The sequence below is a fragment of the Salvelinus fontinalis genome, chromosome 35 (genome assembly GCF_029448725.1).
Source record: "Salvelinus fontinalis isolate EN_2023a chromosome 35, ASM2944872v1, whole genome shotgun sequence".
Lineage (NCBI taxonomy): Eukaryota > Metazoa > Chordata > Actinopteri > Salmoniformes > Salmonidae > Salvelinus > Salvelinus fontinalis.
The window spans coordinates 17,266,323-17,284,656 of NC_074699.1; the positions used below are offsets into that span (position 1 = coordinate 17,266,323).

The 18,334-nt window shown below is 44.4% G+C and overlaps 1 long non-coding RNA gene across 1 annotated transcript; it reads left to right on the forward strand.

Moving 5' to 3' along the window:
• Window positions 1-3,714: 3,714 nt before the first annotated feature.
• Window positions 3,715-10,740, forward strand: LOC129834424 (uncharacterized). Its single transcript, XR_008756252.1, has 3 exons — window positions 3,715-3,894; window positions 9,614-9,738; window positions 9,923-10,740. It is a non-coding gene; the product is annotated as an uncharacterized LOC129834424 (long non-coding RNA).
• The last annotated feature ends 7,594 nt before the right edge of the window (window positions 10,741-18,334 follow it).

Genomic DNA, 18,334 nt, shown 5'->3' on the forward strand with positions numbered 1-18,334 from the left:
TCTGCAAAGGCACTCAGATTTATGCCGCGGCTCACTTTCCATTGCCCAAATTCTTTTATCATCCTGAACAAGCAAAGATGCGTTGAACATGGCCTGGATTCACCCACACAGGTGTCTAGCAAACCCTTTAACTTCATAACTACCTACAGATGGGAAATAACATAACAAAAATAACTTTAGAAAGGAATTGGTAACAGAGTTTTGCTCACTCAGATCAGTTCAGTTACAATGAGCAACAGGTTCCGTTAAACTGGAGAATTGATGAAGAGGAGAGAGTGTGAGGGACAGCTTTCAGAGAAACACAGAGGGATCAGATAGTCTTTGATTCAATCAGATCGGCCTTTGAAAATAGTCACTATTTTTGCCTTCTGTATGCTTATTTCCTGATATGAGGGGATTTTCCATCTGGTTATAGAGAAAGTCTCGTTGTTTTTTAATCTCAACAATCCTCCCACTATGTGGTTGTACTGTGAAAATGTGAAATGTGAAGTGTCCCCCACCCCAAGGCCTATTATGCAATGAAGTTGAGGTCAATTAAGCAAACGCCTTTGTTACTTTCCCCACCCAGCATCTCCCCTGTGGCCAGTACAATGCACAATACACCCATACAGAGCTCCCAGATCAAACTGTGTGCACTGGCCCCTTTTAAAGGATAGATGAAGTTGCTCTTATATTTGTGTAGTAATGCTGTAATCACACTAGTACACAACTGTTCTCAAAGAAAAGTCAACACATTCCAAACATGGGGATTAACAGCAGATCTGGTTCCTGTTTGCCTTGACAGAAAGAGAGGGAGAGAGAGACAATATCATATTTTTCCTGTTATCAAAATCAGTGGTTTCCAATGTGTTTGAGTTGGCATGGGCCTTTGTCGGGAACGGGCAGAATGTGCTACAGACCAACAAAAGGACAACATTCCACCACCACAGACAGGATCATAGGTTTAAATTAAATCAGCTGAGCTCTGCCAACTCCGCTCGGCTCCTTTTGAAACATGACTCAGTAAAACAAGCTGATTTTGTTTTTCTTCACATTTTCTGAAAGTCAGACCAATGTCCTGCAAAGAGCTAGCCTGGTTCCAGATCAGTTTGTGCTGTCTTTCCAACTCCTATAGTCAACGCTAATGAGGAAACTTAGGAGGAGCTCCTCTAGGGAGTGGGCTAAAAGGTTCCTGTAGAGGGCATCAATATGTATGTGATACTGTGACGCTGTATACAGCAGAGCAGATAACTAAATCATTCCCAGGTGCCACTTGGCTACGGCTCTACACAACCTTCGTGGTTCAAGACTGTATGGAGCAACCAGCACAAACTCAAAAGAGATGAGAGGGGAAATAATTTGAGTATTGAAATGCTTTACTGCATCTTACACACGTCAAGCAGATTTTCCTGGTTCGGCCTTAGTTTAGCTAGTTCTGTCATTGATGAATTAGGATCATCCAACAGATCAAGACCGGAAGATAACAAGATAACAAGATAGCAAGCAGTCCAGAGGAGAAAACAGGGAGGCAATTTCAGCATATCTCCCCATTCGGAGAATTGGTTGGAATCATTAGCACTTCTCACATGCTTTCCCTTCTCGTAAAGTGGATAACCTGCTGAACAGAACAGAACAGGTCGCACAGCCGTTCTGTTGCTCTTCCCACTCCTGCCTGCAGCACAGTTGATCTCTAATAGCCTGGTATGATCAGATAATTATTTTCTTGAGCAGCTATCGCAGGCTGTTAAAATGTCAACTACCTTTCATTCACCAAGGGAAAATGATTACAGGTTGGAGGCAATTACCCTCCATTTACCATGTTAGCTAACAGCGGGGACACTGTTTTGCTGCTGTTGAGACAAGTGCTCATTTATGGCAAAGTTCAGTGGCAGAATACGTCTGGTTTTATTCTCGCTGTTAAAACTGTAGTACCGATGATTGCTGCCGATTCTCTACTGCTTCCTTCTACTGTGTAGAATGCTAGTGCCCTGGTCATTTCATTATCACTCGTCTCACTACTATAGTTAACATGAAGCATAGCCAAGTTAAGGTTGAGTTCAATGTACTCAATGGTTGGTAGTGTTTGCATGTTCAGAGTTGATGTAATGATCAGACGGTGGTCTCAGTGGGCCGAGTTAGTGTTTAGGAATACCAGTATTCTATATAAAGCGATGTAGTTCAACTATGTAGTTACTATATGGCTGACATGCATCTCCTTCTGAGTGATACAGAAAGTCCCCTCCTGACATTCCTACTCTCCACTCACTCCATGAAGTTGATATAGCGTGGAAGTTCACTGTCCCGATCATTCCACGATGCAGCATTTTCCTTCCACCCGGGGGGAGTGCATTCCAAGACCACTGTTATCCATCCAATCTACAGAGCCACACAGGTTATTTGAGGATAGATCCATACATAAGGTATCCATCTCTCCATCTCCCATGGCTCTCCCCATCACCACACAACACCCTTCATGGGACTGCCTTAGCGGGGATTTCACGTCCATCAAGCTGACATAAAATTATGAAATGCATTAAGGAAGAACAGTGCAAGATTCCTGTAGTGGCAGACTATTGATGACTCCGTGCCATTTCCTAATTATGCTACCTCCAAAGCTCTTGTTTTTAAAGACAAGTATTTCCCCCGAGGACCCTGGGTTGTTTTTATCCCTTTATTACCACAGTCATACAGAATTTCTTATCATTACAGTTTTTAGGCTTAAATTAAGTTTAGAGTTTAAAAAAAAAGTTAGAGAATAATCCCAGGAGATTCTCTTTGCAGAAGAAAACATGTTGGTTTCAATAGCAAACCCACAAGACTGATTCTGTAACGATTGTCGTCTGGAGAAGGAGAGGAGGACCAAGGTGCAGCGTGGTAAGTGGTCATATTTTTTAATAAAATACGAAAACACTTGACAAACAACAAAAAAACGACAAACGAACAGTCCTGAAAGGTGAAACAAAACACTAAACAGGAAACAACCACCCACAAACAAAAGTGGGAAAACAGGCTACCTAAATATGGCTCCCAATCAGAGACAACGATAAACAAATGCCTCTGATTGGGAACCACACCAGGCCAAACACACAGAAACAGAAAACCTAGACCTACAACATAGAATACCCAGACATGGAATACCAACCCACATCACACCCTGACCAAACTAAATATAGAAACATACAAATCAATCTACGGTCAGGGCGTGACAGATTCTGAGTGCCCTAAAATTCCATCTTTAATACATTCCGTTGAGATTTGGTTGGAGCTGTGGCAGTGGAGCGGTGGCTTGTTTTCCTGTGACTGTGCTGTGTGCTTCTCATGTCTCGTAGAAACACTGTGCACTTTGTGAAGAAGAGTGACAGGAGACATTGATCTAAAGGGACTGTGTGGCTGTGCGCTGGGGAAACCCTGAGGGAGCAGGTGCCCCACTGAGAGAGAACAACCCTGAGAGCCTCACATAACAGGACACAAGTATATGCTCTTGTTCTGGGATCTCACATCTATATTCACTTTTTCAGGGTATGATCTAGGTGAAACGTCCTCTTGCATGTTGTTGGTTCTATGGTTGTATGTAATTACCCTAGACTAAATGTATTACCATAGTCACATTGTTTTGAATGGTACGTCTCAATTCAGCTACAGTATTTGCTCAGCGTGTGCTCTTTCACCCAAGTCCCTACAGTACATCTGTGCCAGATAGATTCCCATGCCTTGAATACTGTCAGTACTCTCCAGATGATGTCTGTTGGGAATCACGTTCAGTAGCGTTCTCGTTCCCTCCTTCCGCTCCTCCCTCTCTCTTTTCCTCCCTCTCCTGGAATTTGAATTCAGGACGTTAATCTTTTGAAGAATTGTCACTGTGAAATGAGAAGTAAGAAGTCCGTCTTATTGGCTTAATTCCGGTAATGAGAAGCGGTAGGTGGTACTTCTTATTTTACTGCTCCTTTGACGACTCCTGAGGAGCATAATACTAACGTCTGTTTCATCTTAGCCTGCTCACAAGAAAGTAGTCTCCCGTATTTAGTTACTTCCACTCACGAGCCCAAGTTTCACTTCACCATGTCCACTGCAGTAATATATACAACAGCTGAGGGAGACTGGCTATTGTTAGATCATTTGGTCATACAGTACTGGACTAGAGGCTGTAGTCTTTGAAGTGAATCGACCTGTTTTCAATGAAATTTGATTGGCATTCAGTGAGAAGGTGTGATGCACCTGCAGACAGTTTTCCTGGCTCTACATTAAGCACAAGGACGACCAGGCAAACGCAAACAAATCATTACATTCGGTTATATTAAGGCATACAAAAATCAGCCCGGTAAAGTAACACAGATTAACATCATGATACACAAATGAAGATTGCTTCTCTGTCAAGACAAAGCATGTGTTGGTCTGCTTGTACTTCTTTAAACTATCTTTGTTTTTCTTGTAACATCTGATTTGCTGTTTTCCATACAAACCAGACTAAATCAAGTAAGCCCTTTTTGGCTGCTGGAACAAATCTCTTAGCTGAACTAATGAGAGAGCCTTAAGCCCAGTTCATTCAATATGGACAATCTGACTACCAGTTTGGACTGACTTGGGCTCCAGGTGTACAATAATCACTACATGGTTCAGTCCACCTGCACCACTGGCCCCTGGTGCTTGCTGTTTTGTGTCTGTCTGTCACACACACCACGGCACACAAAGGACATGACCCCTACCTGTAACCAGGACGGGAACCTCTCATTGGCAAGTCAAGCCTCCAGATATTCTAACAAACGTCAGTGGGGGGAGCCCCACGAATGCACCACACATCACAGGAATCAATGAAGGGTAGAGAAGCTCTAGGGAGAGGATGTAGGCTAGACATAGGAAAGATGGGCATCGATGAGCGAGGGAAGAGAGTGGCTATTTACTGCCCCTGGTGCGTATGTACCCCAATGCGTATGTACTAGCACTGATGTGCTGTATGTAGGAGTGACATGATTGATGTTGAACATAGGCAGAGGTTACTCAGGGGAATAGAGCTGTCAGGGTGGCAGGACTCATTTCCTACTGATGAGCATGTTACTATGATGCAAAGGCACCTGAGGGACACACGCTGATGAGAGAAACATGTAGGCACACGCAGGAAGACAAGCATGCAAAAGGACACACACACACACACACACACACACACACACACACACACACACACACACACACACACACACACACACACACACACACACACACACACACACACACACACACACACACACACACACACGTACACGTACGTACATGTAGAAACACAAAAACACCGGCATGTCCATATTCACACCCACACTCCTATGGCCACCATGTTATTATGTTATTGAAAGGATCCCTGACCTTCTGGTTTCCCCCAATGTCCCATCGGTCGTGACCTCAATACGCTTCCCCATCTGCTCCCCAAATGTTACAGTGGAACATTTCACTGGACAGACAAATGAAGAAATACACTGGCGGTCGTCTCCTCACCTCTCCTCTCTCCTCACTCTTTTCCTGTCCCTTTTACTGAGATGTTGTGACCTGCAGCCCTCTGCCTCCAATGTCATTGTCTGTGCCTAGAGCTCATTTGAGATGGGGTCGGACGGTGGCCTTTCGCACATGTGGCACATACAGGCTCAAGGGAGGGACAGCGGCATAACACCAACTCAAACCAAAGATTATAATGCAAACAGCCCTGCGGGTCTCTCTAATGACTAACGTGAGCCCCAGACTCTGGCTCTGACTGCACCGCAATACTAATGAGCAGTCTCATGGACGGGGAAATGTCGAGGAGAGTGACTGGCATAATAAGTGGTTCCTCATCTCACTGTGGGTTTCACATGCACAACACCGGCACAGTTAGCTAACACGCCATGTTATGATGACTGGCCATGAAATCTAAATCCCAAAGAACAGAGGGAAAAACAAAGACAAAGGAGGGGAGAGAGAGAGAGAGACAATAGAATAGGAGAATTCCATTGTCATGTGTTTACCAAAGCAAGTGGAGCCTGTACATTTGATGAAGCGGCCCATTCAATTAGCTCCCAACATCCACAGCTGTTTCCCTTGGGAGTCGTTCTCACAGATGTTCTGTGTGCTGTTGTCTGCAAAACTCAGAGACTCCTTACTCTCCCCCTCACTCTCTCTCTCTCTCTCCTATCCTCTCCTCTCCTCTCCTCTCCTCTCCTCTCCTCTCCTCTCCTCTCCTCTCCTCTCCTCTCCCTCTCCCTCTCCTCTTCCTCTCCTCTCCCTCTTCTCTCCCTTTTCCTCTCCCTCTCCCTCTAGCCTCCTCTCCTCTCCCTCTTCCTCTTCCTCTCCCTCCAGCCTCCTCTCATCTCCTCTCCCTCCAGCCTCCTCTCCTTTCCCTCTAGCCTCTCCCTCTAGCCTCCTCTCCTCTCCCTCTTCCTCTCCCTCTAGCCTCCTCTCCCTTTCCCTCTTCCTCTCCCTCTAGCCTCCTCTCCCTTTCCCTCTTCCCCTCCTCTCCCTCTAGCCTCCTCTCCTCTCCCTCTGTCTCTTCCTCTCCCTCTTCCTCTAGCCTCCTCTCCTCTCTGTCTTCCTCTCCCTCTCCCTCTAGCCTCCTTTCCTATATACTCTCCAGACAATAACACAACAAGGTCCTGGCTGACTGAATGGTTATAAAGAGCTAGCAGACACTTACTGGTCAGAATCTGAAATCTCAGACTGCTGCAGCTTGATATTGCTCAAGGAAACAGGCACTCTGCCTCATAAATGGCTCACTTACTCACAAAGATAGTTTTGTTTTTGTCTATTTCAATAATGTCCAGACATGGAGTGACAGACGCACAGATGAACAGACAGTCAGACAGAGGCTTACGTGGACGCAGACACACAGACAGACACACACCTTGTGCGGACACACAATTCAGTCCCATTCAAAATCCTATTTTTCCTAACCTCTAACCCTAACCCTAACCCTAACCTTAACCCTGAAACCTAACCCTAACCCTAACCTTAAACCGCGCGCATTCACACACGCACGCACACACACACACACACACACACACACACACACACACACACACACACACACACACACACACACACACACACACACACACACACTGACCAGCCCTTTGTGACAGACATAGTGATTGATCTGATACAGCCCTGGGTGCCACTTCATTATGTGGAGTCTCATTGATAAGAGAACAGCTATACAAACTATTTTCTTTCTCTTTATCTCGTCTGTGGGGTGGTGTTGCTACAGAGACATCTATGGACCCTGGCTAAATATCATTATTCATTTTGTTCCCAGGCTGTAGGTCATGATTAGTCTACACATACTGCAGTACAGCCCAGAAATTCCTGCCAAAGGCCACAAATATGGCTTGCTCTTTACCGAAGACTATGAACACACATACCATCTTACAAAACTCCAGTTATACAAGCAGCATAGTTGTCTGCCTTCCTTCCCTCTGGATAATTCAAACATTTTATTCATTTTGGACAGGCGTTGAATGTGGAGCTTCGTGCTGAAATTCCCACTTTAAACTCAGCCTCCTACAAGGTCAGGGGTCAGGAGCGTGAACACAGGAACTTAGACACCTCACCCCGTTCTCTCACCCCCTCAGCCTTTCACCTAATCCCAATCCCAAGTCACTGCTTGGAAAGAGAGGAGGCCATTGACCTGAGTAACATACAAACACACAGGATATGTCCGTATTTTAATCCACAGCAGTGGTTGGCCTCAAGCATATCATTCAGTCAGACTGTGTTCCCAAACTGTGCTGCAAAAGGCAGTAGACTATAATGAATAGAGATGCACAATATTCTTCACTCCCGTGACTAGACTCCATGCATGTCTTATGTTACCTATAAAACACAATTAAGTCTCAGTTGACAAGCATGATAAGATACATAACTGTCCTGGTTCTCCCCAGACTAAAGAGCAGAGTATTTCTCATTGATGTAGCTATGCTGTTCTGAGCGGCGGATGCCAAAGTATTTCACTTCAGAGGTAGTGAGAGAAGAAGGGGGAGAGGGATAGGGAGAGTCGTGCAAACCCACACGTAGGGCCAAGCCAAAAAACGGAGTATTTGTTCTCGGCTGCCTGATTTAGAGCTCTGGCATTTGGGATTTAGACGGGCAGGTTAAAACACCGTCCATGCATTTCCTGACGGCACACGGTGCGAGGATAAACCTTGGCTGCCTCCACTTCACCAGATATAGATACAGACGCTAGACAGAGGGACATGCTCTTTCTAGGTCCAGAAAGTGTCACATACACAGACCACCAGAGAGTCTTTACACCTCCCTTCTACATCCTAGATCTACAGTATACTGTTCCCACAACACAGCAGAAAATATTAACCCTGTATACACCACTATTCCTATCCCTGAAGGCACACTTACAACCGGCTAACGTATACATGGGCACAGGACAGTGGAAGAGTATATTGACATGTTGTTGTCGAAGACATCACTCCAGAAGTCCTGTAAATACACTGTTACAAAGACAATTGTTTGTGTATAAAGAGAGAATATACTGGAAACAGTAAATCTACCCCAGTCAGTTCCAGCTGAGATTCAAGACTTTTGACTCGTCTTCAGTCTATTAACATTATTCACAACAACAGACCAATTTGAATATAGAGGAGCAGGAAGTTTTCCAGAGGCAGAACAGTAATGGCTGTAAACAAGCCTGACTCAACAGTACTATTCACTGACTCAATGACTGGCGGCTCTTTGGAAGCCCTTTCATTTTTCTGCCCAATCTCATCCCCATTGTCTGCTGAGCGTTTTAGAGACAGGCCATTGGGCAAGGCTCAGAACAAATGCATTGGACCAAATGCATCATCAATATAAAGGTTCCTCTAATGACCAAGTTTGTAATGAGCACAAATGGTATTTTGTTCCTTCTCATTATCAGGACAATAGACTCACACTAATGGCATTAACCATCTCCCTACAAGTCAAATAAGAAATAAGAAACCTACAAATTACTGCCACCTAGTGGCTGCCATGGTGGGTAAACGTGTAAAGATTGACACTAGTTGAAAGATATATTTGCAGATGCTCGGATGCTCTCGGACATGCGTTAATGTACACTGAGTGTACACAACAATAGGAACACCTTCATAATATTGAATTGCACCCCCTTTTTCCCTCAGAAGAGCCTCAATTAGTTGGGGCATGGACTACAAGGTGTCGAAAGCTTTCCACAGGGATGCTGGCCCATGTTGACTCTAATGCTTAGTTGGTGGACCATTCTTGATGCACACAGGAAACTGCTTAGCATTAAAAACCCAGCAGCCTTGCAGTTGTTGACACACTCAAACCGGTGCGTTTGGCACCTACTACCATACCCTGTTCAAAGGGACTTAAATCTTTTGTCTTGCCCACTTCTATTGTGCTTCTGAATGGCGCAGAAGCACAATACATGTCTCAATTGTCTCAAGGTTTAAAAAATATTCTTTAACCTGTCTCCCCCCTTGAAGTGGATTAAACATGTCACATCAATAAGGGATCATAGTTTTCACCTATATTCACCTGGTCAGTCTATGTCATGGAAAGAGCAGGAGTTCCTTATGTTTTGTACACTTAGTGTATATACCCATCAGCCCACAGCCACCAAAGCACACATATGTAAACTCATTTTTATCTATGTTTTCTCCTGCAGCGAAGAATATCATGCGTACCACACATAAACCCCAGGCTAACCTGAAACCAACCCACACCACATTCCCTTCTCTGGACCATTCGAAAGCCTGCAGGTTGCCTATATGTTAGAAGCATATGGAAGTGGTGAGTTTTCATTTTCCTCAATACAATAAATATAGTGTAGGTGGACTATTTAGTGGGGGGAAGAGTATGACCGAGTAGCTCTGTTTCTGCGTTGCATGCTCCCTGCATATTAATGTCCTCTGCAATGAATCAGCCAGACCTCCAGTAATGTGACACTCCCGTCCTCTGTCTTCGTTTCTCATAGGATACCTTCACAGCGCACACACACAAGACCTACAGACTACACTAGAGCGCCCTTCTGCGGGCGCGATGCAGTGCATGACTACATCGCACTGCTGTAAGTGGTTGGAGGACACGACAGTGGATGAATAATAGCATCATGACTCACTATAGGGTCACATAATGTAATAGCCGATGCTGTTACTTAGCGGGCGGCTGAATGTATGAATATGAGTGAACCTAAGTGGTCCATATTATACTACCATATTAATGGGACGTTGATGAACAAGTGATTAATATTCCTTATACTAGGTTGCTGTATCCAGTCATAACAACCCTGGGCTCCACCCACAAGTTTACAGTAATAACTAAGGGACATTAGGCTGACAACTTCTAGGATGAGAAGGCCCAAAACGTTATGGTGACAGTCAACAGGAACGGCAGCAGGTGTGGATTTGGAGAGGGTAAAGACTAGCAGAGAACTTGTGATTCTGCTTGCATCTTCAATGTGCCCTTCGAGACAAAACAATATTCTGGGACAAAAATAAATCAATAAAGGGAAGGACATATTATTCTCCTCATGGTGCACTTCTCAAGTCTTTATCAAGCTGATATAGTATTCACACTCAGCCTTTTCAGCCCCTGGATTCTACTCCACCAGCGAGATAAGAGGAGCCCTTTCCTTACCCGAGGAATAAGAATGCAGCGTCCGTCCCCATCACACCGTTCAAAGAAACCCTGCAGTACTTTGGCTCCTCGTCCTGCCCGCCCTGGCACAAATGTCACCCCAACCCGGCAATAAATCACATAGTCCTGTGATGTGTTTACTTAGTACAGTAAGGAGCATGGCTGTCATCCTCTGTTCTTATTTACTCCTGTACACCGCCAGATAGGCAAGCCAAGCCACTCCTACTGCTCCATTTCTCTGTCTCTGACACACACACACACACACACACACACACACACACACACACACACACACACACCTTTTTATAGTATGATATCATCCTATTAAAAGGAACAGGACACTAAAACAGCATTACAGATAGAGTTACATGGTGTTCCTTCGTTGTGAATTGAAACACCTCTTCCAAGAAATGAAATAAGCCTCCAAGGATAATCAATAGGCAGCACTTGGTAACCACCAACCAGGAGCAATTCTAAAAGAGAACCTACTTCTAAGTCTGCCCAGTCGAGAGGACAAAATGCCAGACGGTTATTATCATTCTGAAATGCAATGTCCATCAAGCCAATAACATACAGTACTCAACGCACTAGACAGAATATCAATCGTTCTAGGAAAAGGCCCCCAGTGAAATCTATGTACATGGGCAGAGCATAGGTTCATCATGTATGCATTGACTACTTGACTATTGCAACACCCACCCAGGCACTCAGAGGGCTCTTCCTCCTTCCTCTACACTCAACAACAGAACACTTAACCTTCTACTGAGCACCTCTTAGCCCTAACATGACACAATGTACTTTATTTTGGCCCCCAAGAACCGTAGAGGTGGCAAAAGTGGTGAGGAGCAAAAAAGGAAGATCCTCTCTCTTCTCTCTCTTAGTCGTAACAGGAAATAAAGCAGCCACAGCCAAAGACAGCTCTGAAGCGATTTGACAAAAGAAACACCAGGCAATTACACTGCAGCTGCCCACATGAGAATAAGAGGGCATAACCTTGTGCAGTGACATGGTCATCATTAAGCCCCCAGAGAGGGAAAACAGGCACCGCTGCTCTGTGATCACAGTGTCTGTCTGGCTCTCTGAAGCAGAGCAGGGTAGGGCTCACTGCTGCCTGGCTGACTCTCCTCCCTCTCTGCTCCCTCTCTCCTCCCTCTCTGCTCCCTCTCTGCTCCCTCTCTGCTCCCTCTCTGCTCCCTCTCTGCTCCCTCTCTGCTCCCTCTCTCCCCAAAACTACATGATGATGGCCAAAGACACCATGACATGGAAAAGCAAAATAACACAATTTAACTAGACAACTAACACAATTTAACTAGATCCTCTGGCCCTCTGATCTCCTGTGGTCATTAGTGGGAAGGCTGTGCTCTTACAGAGGCTTAAGGAGGAAGACGTCTAATGCCAGAAGTTAAGTCTTTGCAAAGTATTACAGACTAGGACCCACTGTCCCAGGCTTTATAATCACTTTACAATACATGATTTTGCTGATGATCATAGATGATAGATACAGTGCCTTGTAAAAGTGTTCATCCCCCTTGGCGATTTTCCTATTTTGTTGCATTACAACCTGCAATTCAAATGGATTTTTATTTTTATTTCATATAATGGACATACACAAAATAGTCCAAATTGGTGAAGTGAAATTAAAAAAGTTAATTGTTTCAAAAAAGAAAAGAAAAGAAAAGTGGTGTGTGCGTATGTATTCACCCCCTTTGCCATGAAGCCTCTAAATAAGATCTGGTGCAACCAATTACCTTCAACAAGTCCACCTGTGTGCAATCTAAGTGTCACGTGATCTGTCACATGATCTCTGTATATATACACACCTGTTCTGACAGGCCCCAGAGTCTGCAACACCACAAAGTAAGGGGCACCACCAAGCAAGCGGCACCATGAAGACCAAGGAGCTCTCCAAACAGGTCAGGAACAAAGTTGTGGAGAACTACAGATCAGAGTTGGGTTATAAAAAAATATCAGAAACTTTGAACATTTTACAGAGCACCATTAAATCCATTATAAAAAATTGAAAGAATATGGCACCACAACAAACCTGCCAAGAGAGGGCCACCCACCAAAACACACGGAACAGGCAAGGTGAAGAAACAAAGAGACCAAAGAAAACCATGAAGGAGCTGCAAAGCTGCAGAATGGAGATTGGAGTACCTGTCCATAGTACCACTTTAAGCCGTACACTCCACAGAGCTGGTCTTTACGCAAGAGTGGCCAGAAAAAAAGCAATTGCTTAAAAATAAGTAAACCTGTTTGGTGTTAACCAAAAGGCATGTGGGAGACTCCCCAAACATATGGAAGAAGGTACTCTGGTCAGACGAGACTAAAATTGAGATTTTTGGCCATCAAGGGAAAAGCTATTTCTGGCGCAAACCCAACACCTCTCACCACCCCGAGAACACCATCTCCACACTGAAGCATGGTGGTGGCAGCATCATGCTTTGGGGATGTTTTTCATCGGCATGGACTGAAAAACTGGTCAGAATGATGGATGGCGTTAAATACAGAGAAATTCTTGAGGGAAACCTGTTTCAGTCTTCCAGAAGTTTGAGACTGGGACGGAGGTTCACATTCCAACAGGACAATGACCCTAAGCATACTGCTAAAGCAACACTCGAGTGGTTTAAGGGGACACATTTAAATGTCTTGGAATGGCCTAGTCAAAGCCCAGACCTCAATCCAATTGAGAATCTGTGGTATGACTTAAAGATTGCTGTACACCAGCGGAACCCATCCAACTTGAAGGAGCTGGAGCAGTTTTGCCTTGAAGAATGGGCAAACATCCCAGTGGTTAGATGTGCCAAGCTTATAGAGACATAACCAAAAAGACTTGCAGCTGTAATTGCTGCAAAAAGTGGCTCTACAAAGTATTGACTTTGGGGGTTGAATAGTTATGCACGCAAAAGTTTCACTTTTTTATTTATTTTGCATCTTCAAAGTGGTAGGCATGTTGTGTAAATCAAATGATACAACCCCCCCCCCAAAAAAAATAATCAATTTTAATTCCAGGTTGTAAGGCAACAAAATAGGAAAAATGCCAAGGGGGGTGAATACTTTCGCAAGCCTCTGTAATGCATAAGTATTTTTATGTTAGGAACCATTTACTGAGTGATGAGGGTGAGTTCTATGTTGGATTGGACAGTTCTATACCAGTTTTTAGTGAAAGAAAAAGCCAAGTTTGCGTGGGTGTTCAACCTAAAAATGACTAATCTCTTCTTGCCAGCCTCAGGGATACAGCCATGGATACTTTATATGAGTCTCCCTAACTGCAGCACAGCCTGTCCTCTCCTCTGCTCTGCCTGCCTGCTGCACCAGCACCAAAAACAATGACAAAGTTCATTTCAAAGGCATGACTCAACTCGAAATCCTTGTCTCCAACTCTCCATGTTAAAGTTAGCCCTGGTGTCCTGTCCTTCCTCCACCCTTTATTCCAGCTGGTATTAGTCAAGCAACACTATTAGAGACATTACCGCTGCTCACCATCAATGGCCCGCCTGGGTAATACTGAACAGACCAAACATACAGGAGAATACCTTTTTTTCCATGCCTGTTTTTCATTCATGCGCCAATATTGCTATTGATTTCATATTTGGGGCAGAAGGTGAGCCAGCTAGAAGAGATCGTCTAGTTGTTGTTCCTGATCATGCTGCAAGTTTGACTTTGTTTCAACAAGTTAATCATCTTTGTGTTTGTCCCCAAAGCAGCAGAGGCTGAGCCAAGAGAAGTGCAGGTATTTCTGGGAGAGGGGAGCAGAGAGTATAGCCGCCCATGCATTTGTTCTGAATGTACAGTCATGCTTCACTACTTCTGGACTGGAAATACTGATACAGCAGATTCCGATTCAGAGTGTTTAATAGTCACATGTACAGGGGTTGCAGGTGGGATTGCAAGGTACAGTTCAAATCTTAGGCTCCGAGCTGCAGGACTAAGTGAAATAAAATAATGAAAATGGTAATAAAAAACAACAGCAATAGAAATAGAAATAGCACTATATACATCATCACTGAAGCAGTGATCAATTAATGTCTATTGGGGTGGACGCAGAGTAAAGACTGTTGAGGGGGTGTGAATAAATGGCCATAAGGGGAGCAGCATGACCAGTGATGAATGTCATTGGGTTGGGGGCAGAGTAAGGACTGTTGAGGGGGTGTGAATAAATGGCCAAATGGTGAATAAATGGTAAATAAATGGTAGCCATGCTGGTTAAGTGTGCCTTGATTTCTAAATAAATCACTGACAGTGTCACCAGCAAAGCACCCCCACACCATCACACCTCCTCCTCCATGTTTTACGGTTGTCATGTTTGCTCCCGCTCTTCCCCCTCCCTGGCGCTTGAGGGCGCCAGGCTGCCCTGCATCACACACCCCTATCATCCATTACGCACACCTGCCTTCCCTCGTCACGAGCATCAGCGATATTGGACTCACCTGGACTCACTCATCACCTGTTATTACCTCCCCTATATTTGTCAGTTCCCCAGCTCTGTTCCCCGCTTCTGCATTGATTGTCTTTTGTTTCTGTTACCTGTTTGCTGACGCTGCTCATGTCTTGTTCCATGTCTGTTATTTATAAAATGTGTTACTTTCCGTACCTGATTTGTCTCTCCAGCATCATTCCATGTGACAACGGTGGAGCATGGAGATGTCATCAAGACAAATGGTAGCTACTTTGAAGAATTTAAAATATAAAATATATTTTGATTTGTTTAACACTTTTTGGGTTACCACATGATTCCATATGTGTTATTTCATAGCTTTGATGTCTTCACTATTATTTTACAATGTAAAAAATATAACAAATAAAGAAAAACTCTTGAATGAATCAAACTTTCAACTGGTAATGTATATAACATTCTATTGGTTGCAAGAATTTTGTATAATTATTTAAATAGAACAATTCTAGGTTTTGAATCCGGCGTAGTTTTGGAGAGGTTGTTTACATGGCACCACGTTGTCAGAGTGCATACCTCCCTGTAGGCTGTCTCGTCGTTGTTAGTAATCAGGCCTACTACTATTGTGTTGTCAGCGAACTTAATGATGGAGTTGGAACTGTGTGAGTCCACGCAGTTGTGGGTATACTTGGAATACAGGAGAGGAGAGGACTGAGGACGCACCCTTGTGGGGCCCTGGTGTCGATCAGGTAATGTCGCCTACCGTTCACCACCTGGGGGCAGCCCATCAAGAAGTCCAGGACTCAGTTGTATAGGGAGGAGTTCAGACCCAGGGCCGTGAGCTTTGTAATGAGCTTATAGGGCACTATGGTATTGAAGGACGAGCTGTATTCGAGGAACTCATTGATTGGACTCCAGGTTAGCTGACTTCTGACTCCAGTTAGCTTTTGGAGAAGTCATTACCCTAGGGGTTCACATACTTTTCCCAACCTACACTGTGAATGTTTAAATGATCTATTCAATATAGACAAGAAAATACAATAATTTGTGTGGTATTAGTTTAAGATGACAAATGTATGCATAAATCCAGGTAATTCCAAAGAGTTCACATACTTTTTCTTGCCACTGTATGCATTCCTTTTGTCCAGGTGGGTGAGGGCAGTGTGCAGTGAAATGGCAAATGCGTTGTCTGTGGATCTGCCAGGGCGGTAGGGGAATTGGAGAGGATCGAGTGTGTCGGAGAGGGAAGGGGTGATATGGTCTTGACTAACCTCTCGAAGCACTTCATGATGGTGGAAGTGAGTGCTAACGGCCAGTAGTCATTCAGTTCAGTTACTTTCCCTTTCTTGGGCACGGGGATGATATTGGGCATCTTGAAGCAGGTGGGTATAGTGGCCTGAGCTAGGGAGATATTGACAATGTCAGAAAACACAACAGCCAGCTGGTCTGCACATGCTCTGAGGGCACGGCTAGGAATGCCGTCTGGGTCGGCAACTTAGGGTAAACACGTTTGAATGACTTACATACGTCCTCAGTGGAGACTGTGAGTGCGTAGCCCACATTGTCATCGGGGGCTCTCCTCGGCAGCTCAGGGTCATTGTGCTCAAATTGTGAGAAAAACGTGTTCAACTCCTCCGGTTGGTGACCACGATGTGGCTGGCTTTCTTTTTGTAATCTGTGATCGTTAGGAGCCCCTGACACATACACCTTGTGTCCGACCAGTTGAATTGCTCCTCCACTTTGTCCTTATACTTGTCACGGCCATCGAATGAAGTGGACCGAAGCGCAGCGTGGTCAGCGTACATATTTCCTTTTATTTAGGATGACGCCGACAAAAACAATAAACAATACAAAACAACCGTGAAGCTCAAGGGCAATGTGCCACAAACAAAGTTAGCTTCCCACACAGAAAGGAGGGAAAAGGGCTACCTAAGTATGGTTCCCAATCAGAGACAACGATAGACAGCTGTCCCTGATTGAGAACCATACCCGGCCAAAACATAGAAATACAAAATCATAGAAAACAAAAACATAGAATGCCCACCCCTAATCACACCCTGACCAAACCAAATAGAGACATAAAAAGGCTCTAAGGTCAGGGCGTGACAGTACCACCCCCCAAAGGTGTGGACTCCGGCCGCAAAACCTGAACCTATGACAATACTTGTGTTTCGCTATCTTGATCGTTCTGCGTATGTCGAATTTGTACTGTTTAACCAAACTATTTTCACCGGTCACTTTGCCCTTTTTCTAAGCAGCATCTCTCTCTTTCAGTTTTCCTACAAGACTGCTATCAATTTTAATTCCAGAATGTTTTGAAAGACACTATCGGTATCAGGTCATTTATGTGTTTTTTAAATGAATCCGGTGCCTGAGTCGGCGTATTCATTGATGTTATCTTCAGAGTTAACGCGGAACACATTCCAATCCACGTAATTTAAACAGTCCAGTAGGCTGTCTATACTTTATATGCGTTATATTTAGGACGACGACTGCCAATCATAAAATGATTGGGCCGCCTCTGGCTTTGAGAAATCTAGCCCTTATGCTATGCTGTGTCACACCTGCTCCCCATCATTGCTGATTCCTACAAATGTCAATAAGTAGGTATGATGACTGTACTGTAAATTGGATCTTAATCATTGTTGGGGCATTCGTAACATTTGTAAATGTATAATGTATTTATCGATGCAGTCATGAATAAATACTGGTCCAATAATGCAGACCTCAGGTAATGCTTATGTCTTGGAGAGTCCATATCTGTCTGTTTTGAGGAATGGCCTCTGTTTGGAGAGTAATCATGTTTGTACGCGGGTTGGAGATGATCATGTTTGGACTCGGGGACGGGAGTCAAGCGAGGATGGGGATGTGAAGCGTGCGACGCAGGGCAATTGCTCCTAACCCTTGTCCACTGGCGACAAGCAGGAGGCTTGAGGGACTCTGGGGGTCAATGCTGATTAATTGGGAACCTGTTGCATGGTGCTGCAAGGGCCTGGCTCCATGTAGGGTCTCCATTCACTCTGGTGTGGGAGAGAGGAAGGGTAAGGGGCTGCATCAGAGAAGAGGGGCTCAAATGCTCAATTAGATTTCAGCAGGGATCTTCAGCATCTCTAATAAACAATAACTGACATGTTACAGCATTACTTTACATTTGCCCAGTACCATTGAGAAAATTTTAGAACCCCCTCAAGTGAATTCTATTTTACAAGAGGATTGGAGTGTATGTATAGATGATGAATCAAATTAAGACTTAGCCAGTGTGGTGTTTGAGTGCCTTGCAGAATGTGGAGAAGGAACCTCTCCATTGGTTCATGTTTTCCTGTAGTAGTAGTTTTTGTTGTGCTTGTGTATTTAAGT